Source organism: Miscanthus floridulus, chromosome 10 (genome assembly GCF_019320115.1).
Source record: "Miscanthus floridulus cultivar M001 chromosome 10, ASM1932011v1, whole genome shotgun sequence".
In the NCBI taxonomy this organism is placed as follows: Eukaryota; Viridiplantae; Streptophyta; class Magnoliopsida; order Poales; family Poaceae; genus Miscanthus; species Miscanthus floridulus.
In genome coordinates, this window is record NC_089589.1 from 13970327 (window position 1) to 13978473 (window position 8147).

Here is an 8147-nt window from a genome sequence, read left to right on the forward strand (position 1 = left end):
AGCTTTGCCTCGTCTGACCCTTGAGGGTGGCTCTGCCTCACCACACACCGAGGCCATAGGCTCTACCTCGCCCAACCCCTAAGGGTGGCTCTGCCTCGCTCGACACCAAGGCTTTAGGCTCTGCCTCACCCAACAACTGAGGGTGGCTCTGCCTTACCCGACACCGAGGCCATGGGGTCCGCCTCGCCCGACCTCTGAGGACGGACTCCATCCCACCCGACCTCTAGGGGTAGGCTCTGCCTCACCTGATATTGAGGCTACAAGCTCCGCCTCGCTCGACCTCTAAGGACTAGTTCTACCTCACCTAGACTCTAGGGGAGGACTCCATCTCGCCTGATGGAGACCCATGCCACCACTAGCCACTCTAGGTCCAAGCGTATGGGCCTGGGTCAAAGCTCGGACGCTAAGGAAGAGACTGGCATGCCTTGATGTAGCCCGCGACCCATGACTATCCATACCAGGGGGTTCACGTTAGGAACAGCGTTGGGCATACCGGTGTAGTTCTGCCTAACCCCCGTACAAACACAAATGGGTGTATCAGTTCACCACGATGTCCGCTAGGACGGAGTAGAGCGCCATGATCGACAGACAACGCCTACACATGGTGCTAGTGACGGATAGGGCCATGACAAGAAGCTATCCCTATTGATATCTATAGGGTCAATAGGACCCACATAGAGGAGAAGAAGGACCCAGCGATCCTAAAGGACTTCTTTCTCTCGTTCTCTTCTCTTCCTCCGCTATAACCCTTGCTTTCCCTTGACCTATAAAAGGGAAAGCAAGGCATCCCATTATGGGGGCATCGAACCAACGATTAGAACTCATTGCAACACACCATAGGAGACTCGAATCCAATCAACTCATCGAACCCCGAACATACAACCGAGCAGCGACCGAGCTCTCGGCATTCGTTCACCCTTTCAATAAGAGACTTGGGACATGTCCCTCTCTCGCCCATTTGTAACCCCTACTACAAACTTTCAGTGCTAGTAACACGAGCAGCAGCAATGAACTGGACGTAGGGATATTCTGTCTATACTAGTATAAACCTCATGTCCTCTTCGCACACCATCCGAGCCAGACACGCAATATTATAAATTTACTTGTTGGTGGCAACTCAAAACACTGATAGTTGGCATGCTAGGTAGGGGCCTTTTGCGCATCTCGACATCCACACCAGGCCTTGGATGGCTAGTCATAACCTCAGCTGGGTCCCGGGCACTAACCCTGGGCAAAAATAACCGAAAACCGAGAACCGAACCGAAATAACCGGAACCGAAACCGAATTAACCGAAACCGAAAATTTCGGTTCTTAGTTCGGTTCCCAGTTCTCAGGAACCGAAATAATATCGGGTAATTCGGTTCCAGACCTCGGTTAACCGAACAGAACCGAAGAACCGAATCTGTACATATTGGCCTAGTACCAAAAGAACCGAACTGTATAGTATGGCTCGGTTTTCATTTTTCTCATTTTCTTCCCTTCTATGTCGCTGATGTAATGTATGGCTCGGTTAGTTCGGTTCTAACCGAAACCGAACCGAACTAACCGAGACCGAATTTCCTCGGTTCCAAGTTTTGTAGCTAACCGATCGGTTCTAGTTTTATGCTAACCGAATTTTGTAAAGAACCGAGGAACTAGAACCGAACGGTTTCGGTTAACCGAATGCCCAGGGTGACCGGGCACGCACATGCGTTTTGGGGACCTAGACTTCATCGTCACAATGGAGGGAGGGTTGGCAATGGCTCCCACCGCCTCCTGACCTCTCCACTCTGTCGGCCTCGACGCAATCACTGAGGCGCTTAAGGAGCTGTAGTTACACACACCGAAGGCCTGCACCCCTGAAAGCAACCAGCTCCTCGACTTCGACTACAGGAGGTTAGAGCACCAGCTTGATGCCTTCCTGGGACCCCGGCCATCCTAGGAGGACCTACGCCACCTCACCTTCTCGTTCACCAACGTCATGGCACAGCTTGCCGGAGGGGAGCCGCTCTCTCCGGAATACCTCATCTGGAGCGCCCCGATAGCGCTCCCGTTTGGTCTCTGCAATGCTGCAGAGACCGATGGCCACCCTATGGCGCAATGCACGCCTCCATCCCCCACGAACAATGAGTTCATAGGGATGACCGAATATGTCACAAAGTCTTTCCATGACATCCTCACAGGAGAATCAGAATCGCCTTCCAGCTTTGACTCTAGTAGGGGGAGCCATCACCCCTCTCATGAGTGTTTCATGAGAGGTACCATTGAGGGACACGTTGAAAGCATCCACGAGGAGGAGGCTACCCCAACGAACAACATCGATGATGAGGTCAAGGGGGAGATAGGGGCCCCACCCTACCTATGGATGGAGTAGCTAAAGGCCCGGCACCTAGAGCTCGAGGAGGCACGACTCTAGCTCTAGCAGGAACGCGTGAAGCTCAATCAGGAGATCGAGCCCCATGGAGACGGTGAGCACACGCGCGCCATTGCCCATGACATGAACCGGAGGATCATCACGAATGATGAAGCCCTCCCACACTTCGCCCGGGTGAGCCAGAACATTACTGCTACGGCGACCTTGCTCCGTGAGCTTTTGGGGCCCGCAACGTCTGAGGATCGTTGGGCCCACTATGAGATTCGCACGTTGCTCGAGCGTGCAGCGGCGCAGCAGGCCGAGAGCTTGCTGTCTCGGCGATGCAAGCCAGTGCATGCCCTTAGAGCGACCCAACAAGGACACGTCAGTTCACCAGGCACCACAAGGTGGTAGGCAGCGCACCACAGTCACGGTGCATGAGTGTCTCGGTCGTAACCGTGATGCACGTCATACCCTCGACACCCATAGACGTACCCACAACGATCCGAGAGAGGGAGCTAGCTATGACTATCACCCTCATCATCGCGGATGCTATGACAGTGGCAAGGACTGAAGCCCGAGCACCGGTCTACTGGGGCCTTAGGCCTTTGGCCAACACATCCTCAACACCGCTTTCCTACTAAGGTACCAACCACCAACCAATATCCTAAAATACTCTAGGGAAATGAACCCTGGACTATGGCTTGAGGATTATCGGCTTGCCTACCAAGCCGGTGGAGCAGATAATGATGATTTCATTATCCGCAACCTTCCATTGTTCCTAGCCAATTCGGCGCGAACATGGTTGGAACACCTTCCACCCAACAGAATCCAAAGTTGGGCGAACCTGAAAGAGATCTTCGTCGGGAACTTCCAGGGCATGTACAAGTGCCCTAGGAACTCATGGGACCTTAAGAACTGCTGATAGAAGGCCAGAGAAACCCTTCGTGGGTACATCCGGTGCTTCTCCCGGCAGTGCAACGAGCTGCCCAACGTCACTGATGCCGACGTTATAGGAGCTTTCCTGTCTAGGACCTTCTATGAGTCCCTGGTTCACAAGCTAGGATGTAAGGGCCCATGAACCACCAAGGAGCTCCTTGACATCACCACCAACCACGCCTTGGGCGAGGAGGCGATCGGAGCGATCTTCGATCGCCTAAAAGGCAAGGCCAAGCGAGATGAGGACGCCGATGAAGGCGCCTCCAATCGTCCCATCAAGAAGAAGAACAAGCAGCAGCGCGAGGGCTCGCTCATGGCCGCCACCGATCGCAAGGGGGGCCAAAAGCCCACAAAGGGTACTCTAGACCACTTCGAGAAGCTTCTTGAAGGGCCATGCCTGAATAATTCCTTCCCTATCAAGCATCTATACAAGAACTGTGGCCTCATGAAGCGATTCTTGTCTGGAGGCTTCAACAAGGGGGAGCATGGGAAGGACCCCAAGCTAACCGTAGACGATGCCGAGGGGATAGATGGTGGTTTTCTAATATCGGATGGTTGCCTCATGATCTTTGGAGGGTCGGCAGCCTATGACTCCAAGCATCACCAGAAGCTTGCACGCCGTGACATCTATATGGCTGAGCCAGCCGTGCCTACTTTCCTCTGGTGGTCACAGTCCGCCAAAACCTTTGATTGGACCAACCACCTGGAGAGCGTCCTATAACTGGGGAGGTATCCGCTCGTGGTCAACCTAATCATTAGCACGAAGCAGCTCTCCAAGGTACTGATGGATAGAGGCAGCAGCCTCAACATCATGTATGCCAAGACACTCGACGCCATGGGCATCAGCCAATCCCGCATCTGACTAACCCGAGCACCTTTCCACGGCATCGTGCCTAGAAAGCAGGCTATGCCACTTGGGTAGATCAATCTGCACATCACCTTCAGGGATCTATCCAATTAAAGGACGGAGACCACACCTTCAAGATGGTTGGGTTCCACAGAACCTACCACGCCATCCTGGGATGACCATGCTACATGAAGTTCATGACTGTCCCCAACAACACCTACCTAAAGCTGAAGATCGGGTGGGGTCATCACCATCAATGCCTCCTTCCATCGCGCCTATGAGTGCAAGGTCAAATGCTACGATCATGCCATGGCAATTGTCGCCTCCAAAGAACTCACAGCCATTAGGAAGGAGGTCGCCGAAGAAGCACCCAACCCAAAGTGGTTGGCCGGGTCTTTCGAGCTAGTGGAGGGCATCAAGGAGGTCCTCATAGACCCCAGCAGCCCCGAGGGCAAAATGGTGCGCATTGGCACCATGCTTTCCCCTCGCCCAACAATGTGCCCGAATATGAGGCACTCATCAATGGCTTGCTCATCGCCATCGAGCTGGGCATCCAATGCCTCAATGTCCGAGGCAACTCCAGCTAGTCATTGACCAAGTCATGAAGGAGTCGAGTTGCCACAATGCCAAGATGGCTGCATATTGCTAAGAAGTCCACCAGCTAGAGGACAAGTTCGACGGCCTCAAGCTCAACCACATCCTAAGGCATCTCAATGAGGCAGCCGATGCGCTGGTGAAGGCGGTGTCTAGTCGAGAGCTAGTGCCGATAGGCGTCTTCACCAGCGATCAGCACAAACCCTCGGTCCACTACGAGGAGCTGAAACAAGCCGGTGACGGGCCACCCACCCTGGGCTCGGGGGCTGATCAACCGTCGGCTCCATCTGACCCTAAAGTCATGGAGCTCAAAGAGGACCTAGTGATAGAGCCTAACCCTTTGGTCAACTAAAGGATGCTCTCCCTCGACTACCTCCTCCATGAGGCGATGCCGACGGACAAGACAGAGGCTCAACGACTTGGGCGTCGCGCCAAGTCCTTTGTCCTTGTTGGGGGCAGACTCTACAAGCGAAGCCACACCGAGATCCTATAGCGCTGCATCCCCATCAAACAGGGGAAGCATTTGCTAAGTGATATCCATGGTGGGGTCTGTGGTCACCATGCCACACCTAGAACCCTGATTGAAAATGCATTTCGACAAGGCTTCTACTAGCCAATCATAGTAGCTGACGCTGAGTAGATTGTGCGCACCTACGAAGGGTGTTAGTACTACGCTTGGCAGACTCACCTACCAGCCCAAGCGCTCTAGATGATCCCCGTCACATGGTCATTCATAGTCTAGGGGCTCGATCTGGTCGGACCCCTCAAAAGGGCGCCCGGGGGCTACACCCACCTGCTTGTCACCATAGACAAGTTTACAAAGTGGATAGAGGCTCGGCCGATCTTCGCGATCAGGTCTGAGCAAGTCGTGCAATTCTTCCTCAACATCCTCCATCGCTTTGGAGTCTTGAACTCTATCATCATAGACAACGGCACACAATTCATCGGAAAGAAGTTCCTCTGATTCTATGTTGAATACCACATCTAGGTCGAATGGGCCACCATGGCGCACCCCCGCATGAACGGGCAGGTCGAGCACATGAACGGCATGGTCCTACAAGGCCTCAAGCCTAGGATCTTCAACTAGTTGAACAAGTATGGCGGACAATGGGTTGTAGAGCTTCCTGCGGTGCTCTGGAGCATTAGGATGACCCCCAGCCGGGCCACCGGCTACACACCATTTTTTATGGTCTACGGTTCCGAGGCTATCCTCCCGATCGACCTTGACTATGGAGCGCCAAGGGTCAGAGTGTATGACAAACAGGGAGCTAAGGCATCCCTCGAGGACGCCATGGACCTATAGGATGAAGTGCGCGATGTTGCCCTCCGCTGCTCGGCCAAGTACCAGCAGGCATTACGACGGTACCACAGCCGTTGGGTGTGGGATCGGGCCTTCAACATCGAAGACCTGGTTCTCCACCTCATCCAGAGCAACAAGGACTGCCACAAGCTCTCTCCAATGTGAGAGCAACCGTACGTCATCATGGAGGTGCTCCGGCCAGGCGCTTACAAGCTCAAGACCATCGATAGTGAGGTCTTCGCCAATGCCTTGAACATCGAGCAGCTACGTTGCTTTTACCCTTAATAAACGCACACTTTCTCTTATTAGTTTCGCTATCGACTCCCTGATCTTTTGTGACACCTGACCCCAACAACGGCAAAGGGTAGGGCCTCACTCAGGGGCTAATAAGAGCATATCTATCTAGTAGACAGCCTCTACGTCCGACCCTTTCTCACGATTAAGACCCAAAAGCAAAGTTTGCGGAAACAAACACTGAGTAAAACTGGTCAGACTGTGAGAAACCTACGCCTCGGTGGCTACGGTGTCTTTGCTCACCAACGTAATTAGAATTTTTTTCTGCACCCCAGGCTTTTTTGGCCTTAGGCATGGAAAGGGCCGGTATGCTTTAAAAATCTATCCACCTAGCAAACATTCTCAGTGCCCGACCCCCTTTCATGTTAAAACCTAGGAGCTAGGTTTACGGGAATAGGCTCTGAGTATAACTGGTCAAGCTTTAGAAAACCTACGCCCCAATGACTACGATGTCTCTACTCACCAGCATGATCAGAACTGGCTCACCCACATCCCGAGCTTTTATGGCCTTAACAACAAAAAGGGTTAGAATGCACTAACCTATATCACCTGGTTTTAAAGGCAAAACCAGATACACACTATATGTGAGCCCAGGAAGTCAAATCTCATATATAGCCATAAATAAGGGTAATATCAATAGACAATGCTTAAATACAAAACGTATTAGTAAAAGGAAAATAACCTCATAGTATAGACAGTGGAAAGTCGACTCCGATCTTTAGGCGAAGACTCCAAATCCACAGGGATGACTGACTGGTTGACCACAAGCCTAACTCCTCCAAACCAGCAATCTGGTACGCATCCGGGATTTTTATCCAAAATATAGAAAAGTAAAGCAAGCGTAAGTACATGTTGTACTTAACAATTATATCATGGGGTTCATGAGGCTCAAAAGGCTGACACTGGTTTACTGCATTAGCTTTTGTTTAGCATAATTTTAGCAATTGGTTGGCAACAAGTTTATCCATAAGCCCATAAACACATGATCAGGTAAACATGATTAATAAATAGCATAAACAATTGATCATTAGTACAATTATCCATTAGTGATCATCTCTATTCTATAAGGGTCTAAGGCCACTCATGACCATGAGCACGGTTGTTATAACAATTTTACACTCTGTAGAGGTTGTACACTTTCACTGTGAGTCATGATTAACCCTTTTGCCCAAGGTGATCAGCCTCTTGACCCACTACCAAGGAAGGTCGGTAGGGTTCACTATAAAGCCTTTCAAAGGTTCATCTAACAAGTTAGCGCCGCTAGGCGTATGTGGCCCTTCTCTAGGAGTAGCACGCATGGGCACGCAGCACGGTACACACATCCTAGCAGGAAAGGAAACATACCCTCATGCGCCATAAAGGTAACCACTAACAAGCTAGAAAAGGTCCTCATACTGGGCTAAAGCCAGAGCCCTCATAGTTGTACTGTAAGTCCCGGATGATCGCTTACAAATAAGTCCTTAGGGAGAGGAATCTGAAGCATTTAGAAAGTAGCTAAATACTCTAGCCCCCTGTTTCCATATTGCTAAAAAGTCATGTTTTAATGTTTATTGCATATACCATTAGTCAAGTTACAAGATCATGGTTTTGATTTAGCACTAGCAAAAACTACCCAATGCAATAACACCAAAGGTTTCAAGGTACAAGATATCAAATATCTAGGATATCCTTATTGGCAACAAGGTAGACACATGCAGTATGAATTAAGTGACTAAAGGTGAACAGGTAACAAGGATGGTCCCGTGCTATACTTGCCTTACACACCGATCCTTCGGTAAGCTTTAATCTTCACGTCCTTCTTCTTCTTCTGGATCACCACGTATATCTCACTGACTGGACG